Source organism: Hermetia illucens, chromosome 4, assembly GCF_905115235.1.
Source record: "Hermetia illucens chromosome 4, iHerIll2.2.curated.20191125, whole genome shotgun sequence".
In the NCBI taxonomy this organism is placed as follows: Eukaryota; Metazoa; Arthropoda; class Insecta; order Diptera; family Stratiomyidae; genus Hermetia; species Hermetia illucens.
Window position 1 is genome coordinate 149,117,475 of NC_051852.1, and position 12,444 is coordinate 149,129,918.

The following is a 12,444-nucleotide window of genomic DNA, read 5'->3' on the forward strand; positions in this document are numbered from 1 at the left end:
CAATCGTGATCTAGATTGAAGCGAAGATCACATAGGCAGGAGTCGGAAAAAGTCGAAAGTAAATACATAATTTATAAATTGCATTAAAATAAAACAAAAAATTATTTACGAATTATATTAAGATGATTATCACGAAATTGATAGAGCGACTTGATTAAATGGAAATAAAAAACAAAAATAAGAGCTGAATAAAAATCACTGAAAGTCTTTGTTATATACTGTCCACTATTATTAATCCAATATATAAATATATACTGTCGTTTATCGCTGTTTTCCCGTATTATTACACTTTATTACAATATATTCTAGCTGATTTCAAAATTTTCTGTGAAAAAAACAAATTATTAACTTAAACATTCCAATAAAATGTTGATTTTTTGAAAATAACTTTAATATATTATGTTTTAGAATATTTAAAAAAAAATATAGAAAATCAATTTTATGAAAACATAAAATATTCAAAACGAATATGACTAAATGAAATTTATGAAAAATAAAACAAACAAAAAAAAAACTAAAGACAGAAAACATAAAAGAAGACAAAATATCAGGAACAATTAAATGCGATAGTACTTAAGTTTTTGCATTCGAACAAGAACACAACATGAACAACGGGTTCAATTAAATTCAGAGGTAGAAACAATTTATTGTTCAATCATACGTCACATTGAATTATTAAATATTATAGTTTAACTACGGCACTTCCAGTTAACAATTATTGCTATGATAATTCTATTATTTCATTTTTTTATATGATTCGGAAGTAAAGTATTTTTTTTTAATTTCTTAAAGTAGTTATTGCATTACTTATTCTAATTATTAAAGGATATATTGTATTAATTAGTATAAATTTGTGTTTATGCTTCTTTCAATTGTACTTTTTCAATATATTTTTCCTACAATTGTTTCCACCAGAATTTTTCTATTTGAAAATGAAATAAATGAAGTTAAAAAGTATAAAAACTCTTGGTCTTTCATTCAATTTCTTATGCAACATCTTTCTTTATTAACCGACGACATTCAGATATTTCAGATAGACCTAAATGAGGATATTCTATGCCTTGTCTTAATGGACGCAATATTTTTTAAAAGCAAGCCTACCCATTTCTGGTATACTCTTATTTCTGTGCGCCACGAGGGGAAAACATGTCAAGACAGAATGAATGAATAAGAATTGTCGTTTTGTATCATTATAGCGGCTTTCGACGTCTTATGCCATCTTTCAAGTATCCCATTAGACTGCGGGTATGAAACTCCGCCATGCTATTAACGTGGCATGCTAGTTCCAAGCTCAGTTAAAGAAGGAGGTCCTGAGCCAACCTGCTTTGTACTATCCTCAGCAAAACAAAAATAAAATGCAGAGATCAGTGGAAGAGATAAATAAAGTATAGTCGGAGTTATTCCCCTATGTTAAATCCTTCTTGATGACAGGCCGACCAAGAAAATGCATCCAATGTCGATAGAAACAAGATGATCGTATCGAGCAACAAGCCTCAGATAAATGCTAGGGCGTCCATCTCAATCGACGCGGTAGAACGGGTCCCGGTCCTATCGAGAAATGGGCAAGGGTTCTTCACGCATGGGCGGCGTCAAGACGTAAGTAAGTTCGTCCGAGCAAAACAAATATGTGTCTAGACATTAAATATTGGCACCCTCACTGAAAAGACCGAGGAACCCGCAAGTGCCTTCGGAAAAGGCGCATTAATATTTGCGCTCTGCAAGAAACCCCATGTTCTGGTGCCAAAAACTGCAACATTGAACACGAATGCGGTAAAAATGACTATAAACTTCTCTATTTTGGTAATCCACACATTCAATATGGTGTTGACATTGCCATCTCAGATAGTTTCCGTGATACCAAGAAGTCAACCGATTTGATGATTGGAAGCTCACCATTGTGTCAGCTGATCGCACTATTCACTTCTTCACCGCAACTTCTCGACGAAAAGATTTGCGTGCTTGCTGATGACTATATTATCATTGCCGGCGACCTTAATGGTCATGTAGGCGAAAAGACAGATGGTAACAGGTTCCATATGGGAAAAAGGTTTGAAGCGCGCAATGAGGGTGGCGAGCGTATAATGTCTCATCTTCCTACATTTTATAGTGGGAACACCACCAACATCGCGCGTTGATTGCCGTTTTGCGAGTCAAGCCACCGGTAACACAGGGTGGGGGAGCGCACTGGCGCCATAAATCGTAAAACGAAGTCACAAATCTCTCGATTATCCCGTAAGGGATGGTAGCGGCCGACTCCTCATCGATGACGACGAACTTAAGAATTGGAAGGAATATTTCACCGCGGTTCTCTACCGTATAACATCTGGTGAAGTTCCTTGGCTTGTGGATGAAGTGGCTAGTCACCGCAACGTGCAGATACGGACTACTTTTCCAGACAAAAAAGAAATCACCTCGGCCAACAAAGCGCCCAAGGGGGTCCAGGCCACTGCGCTTGAAGATCTCTGCGCGAAACTATTCATCCTAACTCCTATTGTCGCTCCAAAGTCTCTTTTTCCACTCATCCGCAAATTCTAGAAATCTAAGATGTTTCCAAAAAAGTGGATGAAGGAAATATTCGTTATTATTCCGAAGAAGGGAGCCCGTCTTGAGAGCGATAATTGTAGGGGTATTTGTGTGCTATATGCCGTCAATAAGATAATAGCTAAAATTATCTTGGAAGACATTAAAGGACATATCGAAGGCATAATCGAATTAGAGCAGACTCATCATCAGCACTCTTTCGATTATTTTAAAGCAAGATGCGGAGTTCGGATCTCCGCTTCAACTGGTTTTCAACCATTTCCATTCCAGGGATTCCTGAAAAGCTAATAGCTGTTATCAGAGAGACAAATATGGCGCGATATTACGTTTCTTCTGGACGACATGGAAGGTTTCAGTGGAACATGACATCTTTCCTCAAGCACCTCAGCTACGCTGATGACATTTGTTGGCTCCCTCGGCAAATCATGAGCCTTAGCTTCGCTGCTTTGTCTAAAACCAGAAAATGCAGATACCTCAAAATGGACATCAAGTTGAGGTTGCTCCACACCAATGTTCTCTCTGTTCTTTTATATATAGCAGCACAGGAAAAGTGATCACTATTGTAACTAATAAGGTTAGAGTTAGGTGATTGTGTTGATTACGGGGCAGAATTAGCTGTGGATAAGTCATAATTTAAGAAAATGCGATAATAGCGTTACTCGCTATACCATGCAATGGAATCCATTGTCATGCTGACAAGTGGGTCGTTCCAGGAATAAGTGACGCAGAACTGTTAAGAAGAAGTGTAGGCTTCTCATGAAGACCTGAAGAGAACTTAGGCGTATTTCTCGAACCGTAACGATCGCGTATATCCGCGGTGGACGGGCTACTGTATGTATGTGTATGAGTTAAATATGAATACGCGAAAAGGGAACATTACCTTGTAATCAATCAATCAACACAAAAAGCAAGTTAGTCCGCACACAACGAACAAAACAAATACGTGTCTGCACGCTAAATGTTGGTACCCTAACTGGAAAGACGGAGGAACTCGCAAGAGCCCTTCGGAAAAGGCGCATTGACATCTGCGCTCTGCAAGAAACCCGATGGTCTGGTGTCAAAAGCTGCGACATTAAACGCGAACGCGGTAAAAATGGCTACAAACTTCTCTATTTTGGTAACCCACACACTCAATATGGTGTTGGCATTGCCATCTCAGAGGGTTTCCGTGATGCCATTAAAGAAGTCGAACGATTTGATGATCGGCTGATGAAGCTCACCATTATATCAGCTGATCGCACTATTCACTTCTTCACCGCGTATGCACCACAGACAGGTCGACCAGATGCCGAGAAAGATGCCTTCTCGATGGCAACTTCTCGATGAAAAGACTTGTCACGTGCCTGCTGACGATTACATAATCATTGCCGGCGACCTTAATGGTCATATGGGTGAAAAGGCAGACGGTAACAGGTGTCATGGGGGAAAGGGGTTCGGAGCGCGCAATGAAGGTGGCGAGCGTATAATTGATTTTGCGGACACCCATGACCTTGTGCTTATGAATATATGGTTCATCAAACGATTGTCTCATCTTCCCACATTTTATAGTGGGAACAATAAAACGCAAATCGACTATATTCTCATAAGACGCCAACATTTTACCACTGTCACTGATTGCAAAGTCGTTCCCTATGAGACCATCGCACCTCAACATCGGCCGTTGATTACTGTCCTGCGAATTAAGCCACCGATAAAACAGCGTGAGGAACGCACTGGCCCGCCGCGCATTAAATGGTGGCGATTTGGTGAGAAGAAAGAAGAAACGGTCTCACTCATACAATTGCCAACCATTACGAATGTGGAAGAATCATGGAACCAAATGAAAGACACGATCCACAAAGCGGCCTCTGCAACCCTCGGGGTCACCAAGCCGGGTAAACGGTACATCAACCGAGATACTTGGCTTTGGAATGATGATGTTGAAATGAAGGTCCCTGAAAAGAAACGCCTCTACCACAAATTTCTCGACGATAAAACACCTGCTAATTGGCAAATTTATAAGAATGCCAACCGGGAAGCAAAGAAAGCGGTCGCTGTCACCCGAGCAAACCATTTCAAAAATCTTTACGATAAACTGGACACTCGGGATGGCGAGAGAGATCTTTATCGACTTGCTAAAAGCCGTGATGAACGCACACAGGATATCGAACATTTCTGTTGTGTTAATGATAAGAACGGTACTTTGCTTACCAACCGTCGAGCCGCAACGGATAGATGGCGAGAATACTTCGAGCAGATTTCAACTGAAGAATTTGCTCATCCTCCACTTCCACAATCATTGCCGACATTTGGAGCAGTTCCACCAGGAGGCAATAAAACAAATGAAATCGGGGAAAGCAACAGGACCTGACGACATCGCATCTGAGCTCTGGAAAGCGAAGAGCTGGGACCCAACACTGTGGCTCAGTGAATTCTTTAACCGGGTTATTCAGGAAGGAAGAACACCATCTGACTGGCAAGAAAGTACCACTGTTCCAATATGGAAAAAGAAAGGTAGCCCAGCAGAATGTTCAAATTACCGTCCGATCCGGTTACTTTCCCATACCATGAAGATTTTTGAACGCATTCTTGACAACCGTATTCGCGAAATCGTTGAAATAACCGTGAATCAAGCCGGATTTGTCAAGAACTGCGGAACTACTGACGCAATACACGCTGCGTGGTTACTCATGGAGAAACACCGTGAGAAGCTTCGCCCTCTTTACATTGCCTTTCTGGATCTAGAGAAAGCGTTTGACCGTGTACCACACGAACTCATCTGGTATGCTTTACGACAACACTTCGTGCCAGAAGAACTCGTGCGCTGGGTTCAATTGCTCTACCACGATCCGAAAAGTAAAGTTCGAAGTATGGCGGGTGTATCAAAACCGCTTCGTGTCACTGTTGGTGTTCATCAAGGAAGTGCCCTCTCACCACTCCTCTTTGTCCTTGTTGTGGACACCGTCACACGGGATATCCAACGTCCAGCGCCCTACACACTGCTTTATGCAGATGATGTTTTCCTAGCATCTGATAGCAAAAATGATCTCGAGCAACTTGTTCAAAAATGGAATGATCGCCTCATGCAACACGGTCTCAGATTAAATTTAAACAAAACTGAATTTTTGACGACCGATCCCCATGAAACAGGCACAATCACTGTCAGCGGCAGTGATCTGCCCAGAACTGAGCGATTTAAATACCTCGAGTCAACGCTATCAGCCAATGGAGAGCTGCGTTATGAAATTGCTTCACGCATTAACGCAACCTGGATGAAGTGGCGTTCCACAACTGGTGTCCTTTGTGATCGACGTATCAACGAACGTCTCAAATCTAAAATTTACCGCAATGTCGTTCGTCCAGTCGCGCTCTATGGTTCTGAGTATTGGCCGACCATAAAAGACAATGAACGGCGTCTTGCGGTGATGGAGACGAAGATGCTACGTTGGACTAGTGGCGTGACACGTTTAGATCACATCCGAAATGAGGATATCCGCGATCGTTATGGGGTTGCACCGATCGTGGAAAAGTTGCGAGAGAGGCGTCTTCGATGGTATGGGCACGCAGTTCGTGCAAACGAGAATTCACTTGCCAAGATTGGTCTGAACATCGAAGTCGATGGCAAACGACCAAAAGGCAGACCTAAGCAACGGTGGCTTGATACGCTGGATGGCGATTTGAAAGCCTCGAGATTGCACCCAGATCAGGCATTCGATAGAGCCAAATGGCGAAGCCTATCACGACGGGCCGACCCCGCTTGTGAACGGGACAAAGGCTGAAGAAAAAGAAGAAGAATCAATCAACACAAATATAAATAAGACCCCATAGATACTAAAGACAAGCTGCATTACCGCTGATCATCTTGCTCAAAGTAGCAAAAGCAGAGGGGATAACTCGAACATTCCATCTGCCTACTCTCTCTGAATCAGTGATATTCATGAAGAAGGGCAAATATAAAGCTACCCTCTTTCTGCTTTAATGCGGTGTAGAAATATAAGTAACTATAGTTTTATTCGATTACTGGAAGAGATCCAAGTCGAAATTCAAGACGGTGGAAAAGCGTATTTCCATTCAGGAATCCACTGTTACCTCTGGTAATAGATATTGTAAAAGAATAATAAAAAAATGCCTCAGTGGGCCGCACATGGCCACGAGAGCATTTACCAAATTCATCGATGACCTATTCCTCATCCTCCCTGGAATAGAAGTGAACAACATTTTCCAGGACTAGAAAGTCCATGATAAATTACAATTCACTCTAGAAATTAAATCAAACCATCAATGACCATATTTAGGCATGCTTGCATGCATAAAGTTAAGCTGCCAACGACAAAAACCGCAGCAAGCCGATTAATTCACTTCAGATCCTTCCATGCTAAAAAGGAGAAAATTAATGTCGCTTACAATCTAATTCTCAGAGCATTCGTACTGAGCGACGTGCAGTTCCATGGTTCAATTGAACCCTCATCACTAGTCTCCCTTTTTTCGCTTTCCATGTTGAAGGAGGAACAGGAGGTTCTGACAAGCTAGGTTAACCCTATTATTCCCCTTCTTACTGAATAAAGCTTACTTCTACATTGCGTTTCTCTTCCGTTTTCTCTGATATTTAGACAATAATACTAGATGAGCCAGCCGTATCCGAGTTATTCTTTTAGAAGAGTTACTGTAGTCACCTTTTCGGCTGGCTGCACCATCCTTCTCTCTCTCTCTTCCTTCAGGCCTGGATTTTCTTCAGATTTGTAGAGAAATGTTCACTTTCGAGCCCCTGCACCTTCCTTTCCTACAAATGTAAAAACCGATACTGTTTCCGAAAAGTACTAATCGAGACCTTTCATTTGATATCCAACATGACTATATTCGATGAACAAAAATGTACGCCCTCTCTTGCATGTATGAGGACCCCTCCCCCCTTAAGGAAAGGAAATCTATCGCGTAGATACTGAAAAAGGTGAAATCTGATTCCGACCGAAAAGACCTCGGCGGAAATGTCAGCAAAATCCGGAAGAACCAGGGCAGGGCACCCGCACCCTGGAACCCGAAATCCAAAAGAAGACCAGGATGGTATGCAAAAGCGGTAGATGAACCGACATTCATGGAAGTGTGGCCAGACCTGCCTAGCAAAGCAGGCACCTACACGAATAGAGCTCTCCGTGCCACACAAAGCATCTCTAAAGCATGCGATGCACTGACGCCTAGAAGATCCTCATTCCCCACTGGAAAATCCACTTATTGGTGGAATAATGAAGTTGCCAGCCTTCGATCGATTTACCACCAATTCAGACGAACGGCTCAGAGAGCAATAGGTAGGATCGATCAAGGGCAAAAGGAGCATGCCTATACGGAAGCCCGCAAGAATCTCATGCTCGCCATCCAGCGGAGTAATCGGGAATGTTTTGAGAAGCTCTGTTCGGAAGCGGATGTAAATCCTTGGGGTCGCGCCCATAAAATCGTATCACGACGATTCAGAGATCAGATCTCCGCAGATCACGTGCCGTATGCTGTTGTTAAAAAGAATTCAGTGATTACTTTCCCGGGAAGAGGGCGATACTCACCCCGCGCGCCGATTGCACCAGTCACCAGAGACGAACTTTAGCAGATCTGCAGTCCAACAGGCGATAGCAAAACCCCGGGTTTAGATGGAGTACCAAATAAAGCCCTTAAGCTTATCGTCAAATGTAAATTGGATATGTTCGCGGAGTTGTTCGAAGCGTACTATACCATGGAAGCGGCAGAGGCTTATGCTGCTGCGTAAGGCGTCAAACCTCCAGACCCATATGTCTCATAGACACTATAGAGAAAATGTTGAAGCGTTTAATTTATAATAGATCATTCTCGGGGGCCTTTCAGATTGGCTAAGACCATTGGAGACCATTGAAGCCATCAAAATTGCTACTGGCTTGACCAAAAATGCAATTCACGGAAGGGGGTTGTACTATCTAATATTGCGTGGTGGTGCCCCTGAATGTGAGGAATGCATTCAACTCGGCCAATTGGAACCTTATACGAAAGTCTCTGACGACGATTGGTGTTCCCACCTAAATCGCTGCTATTGTTGATAGCTACTTACAAGAGTGCACGCCCTGGTATCATAACGATGATTGACTCAAGGAGTACATTATCTCCGCGGGTGTCCCACAGGGCTCTGTACTGGGCCCACTACTGTGGAACATCATGTATAATGTGCTTAATCTTGCAGTTCCGGAGAAGGCCACGGTGGTGAGTTACGCCGACGACATAGCACTGGTTGTGCATCTCAAAGATGCTGAGTTGTACTCAGGTGAAGCAATCAGCGCTGTAAAGGCTTGGTTGGAGAGTGCCGGACTTGGAAAAGACGGAAGCGGTCCTCATTGCTAAGGGCCGTAAGAGAAATCACGCATGTATTAGAATTGAGAATCATATCATCACTTTCAATTCGGCCATCAAACACTTAGGAGTGATGATAGAAGAAAAACTCAATTTTAATTAGCAAATAGTAATCTTGGGTAAAAGCATTTGGGTATGGCTCTGGCAACGATGATACAGAACGTAGGAGGACCGCGGTATACTTCCAAGCTGCTCATAGCCAGGCTGGTGAGTTCTATCTTGTTGTATGCAATCCCAGTTTGGGGAAAAAGCGCAGCATGTTTTAGGTAATGCACATAAATTGAGTACGCTCTACAGAGGAACAGCCTTAACAGCGTGTTCTACTTTCAACACCGTCTCAGATGATGCAGCGTTCATCATCTCGGGAACGATGCCAATTGACACCCTCGCAACCGAGATGATGTGTAGCACCACCAGGTTCATCTTTTCTTTATCGCAGATGAAAAAACCGAAAGGGAGAGGTCCATCAGCAGATGGCAACAGCGTTGGGACCAGTCAGAAAAGGGTCGTTGGACTTACAGGTTGATCCCTTCCATCCATCCGTCAACACTTGTGCATGTTTAAATTGGACACCTCACCTGATTGTCCACAGGACCAACGCACATATTCTTCCAATGTCCTACGTTCGTGGAAGAAAGCAGGAAACTAAAGGAAATTCTAGGTAAAGTGCTACCAGGCTCAGTACTCGGGCCAGAGTCTTTTGAAGATTTCTGTAAGAAAAGGACAGACAGACATTGAACCGATTTTAATAAGATTTTGTTTGTAAAACCACAAACAACAAAAAGTTTGCTATTTAATTGTTTTTCTCTATTACTGCATTTACCTTTCATTCCATTCCTATTTCACTGAATTCGTAGCCAATTTCGAATAAATCTATGTTTTTTACATTTAGGCACTTCTAGCCTGGGAAAACCTTTCCATCCCCATAAGCTGTGCGAAGGTACTTTCATCAGCTTAAAGCTGCTCCACTAAATTTAAAAGCCGTGATTTAATATGAAATTATATAAAGCTGGTCCACCGGGGAAAATATTTTATTCCTCTATCGTGGATTTCTGCATTTGTAAAATTATGCTTTAATTATTCAGGAAATATTCCGTTCAATAATATTCAAACAATTGTTGCATTAATCCGCTACACTCAGTAACGCCCAACATATGTATTCCCTTCCTATTAACAGCGTTATACCTGCGTTTCCACCTGGGGGACAGGTGGGAGGCTTATTTTCACATCTGCATCGTATTATGAACAATCCCTCCTTGGAAAATTGGAAAAGCGGACAGATGTAATCATATTTTTTGTTAAATTGTCAGTTGCAAGCTGCAAGGATTAATAAATTTTTCAATATGCCCCACGGGATATTTTTTTATTTGCATTACAACAGCCTTTACGCCGATGATCAGTTTATCACATTTCCACCCACGCAAAATGTAATTATGGAGAGGTAGTGGGCCATGTATTCGATTATTTAATTTTTAATTATTTCATTAATAAGTTTCTTTCTGGGTTCTTTCAGGTGAAGGGAATCCTGATTAAAATTCGTATTGTACTCAGGTGCTCACGTAGTGCTTTCGGTCAATTTGTCAGTTTTAATCATGTCGGCAGTATGTGTCCATGTGTATTAATATGATTAAAATGATTTCTCGATGGACAATACCTTGCACTTTCAGATTGGCCCAAAAGTAGATGAATAATGTTGTAATGTAGGAGTGGATTCACCAGAAATGATGAATGGGTTATTGACATATTTGCTTTGTGTAAAGATATTGCTTCAGAAAGTATACGTAGGAAGGAATAAATCGACTGTATTTTCGGCCTCCCACTATCACAGGAAAAAATATTACATTTTCCGTTATCAAGATGATATAATACGGAGCGAATTTTAAAAATCGATTGGTTAATTCAAAAATATGAAATAGTACGAATCTGCTAAAGTACAAAAAGCACGCCCATTTGTGTGTTCATACCTCCTGAGGTAGCAGCCAAGAAGTTCATTCAACCGAGGCAACCTAAACCAAACCTGTATTGAAGACGATTACAAACACTTTTTAGTCAGTAGTTCACCAGGGGAATCGGAGGATGTGTAATTACTAAATGGATATTGCGGTGGTCAAAGATGGTCATCCTAAGTGGCCGGAGACGACCAAGAGGGGAGAATTCTCCCAAAAACCTAAAAAGTGGGCGAAATTGATCATGAAGGTTGGCCCGCAAATTTTGAAGCTCCACTGAAGTGCTCCATCGACACGTGCTTGCACGCCTCTGTGCTAGCCAGGCACGGGAATGTGAAGTCCTTTGAGCGCTTTGTATAGAAGCACAACTTTTACCTATGATAACTTTGTTTATAATAGTGCGATTTTCACCAAACTTGTTCCATGTTCTATATTAGAAACTACATTGCTGCAATTTCATGATTCTAGAAAGAACTTAAGGGGTGTCTTACAGTCAATCATAGTAATATACTACTATTAACTTTATTTGAACAAATATCGGTATGGAGGGTATTTCGAAGCCTAGGTGCCATACAGTGACAGCCTCTTGATTTTTTTCAGATTTTTCGGTTGGGTAGTTTCAGAGAACCGGTCCGTTTGACTCCCCATCTTTTCAATAAATGTCAAACCTATCGGCTTCGAAAAGCACTATCTGAGACCTTTCATTTGATATCCTACATGACTATATTTGGTGAAAAAACATTACACCTCCCTTCTGCATGTATCGCGACCTTCCCTTAAATTCGACGTAGAATAATGTAACTCACTGTATCCGTGAGCGTTCACAGTTCGCACCTTTCCATCAGTTTTGGTGTCAATGGCTATAACCGTTTACGAGAAAAATGCATGTGACCAACACACAGGCCTGTGAGGAGTTGCCAGATCTTCCATCAGGCACGACCCCAGTTGACGGATAGCGGCGTACCTATTGATGTGTAAATATGTGTTCATGCACTTTCTTTTCTGACAGTGTATGGCCTAGTGTTTGCTCATCTCTCGTGCGCGGACCAAAATGACTATGTTCAAGATGCGGGAGGTATTCCAGGACCAAAAACGGGGTCCATTCAAAAGAATCTCGCCAACTATGAGATCTCCACCAATGTCAAAGACGATAAAAGATAAGGTACAAGCAAGGCCAATAAACGCCCAAAATGAAGAAGGCGTAATCCTGTCGGGGCTTATAGAGAGCAGAGTCCCGATTCGGAGGAATAACCCTTCACCCAGCTCTGGGAAAAAATAGTTTGAGCTGTCCGAATTTATCAAGGAGAAGCACAATGTGCACCAAGCCATAAAGAATATGATGAGGGCTATTAGATTCCTTTATAATAGATCAGACATATACGATAAGAATACTAAGGATACGCCGAACCCGGTGCGCCAACAGTGTCACAAGCGACCCAAGTGGCGCATAACCATATTACCATCAAATCACGGCAAAATGAACGAACGGCAACCCTTCTTTCTGGCCTGAAGCGGGTAAATTTCAGGGCAACCCGCCTGCCTCGCCGAGCTATATAACTGGATGCATGTTCACTGTCCGTCTGTTTTATCAGAATGTCAGGGGTTTAAGAACCAA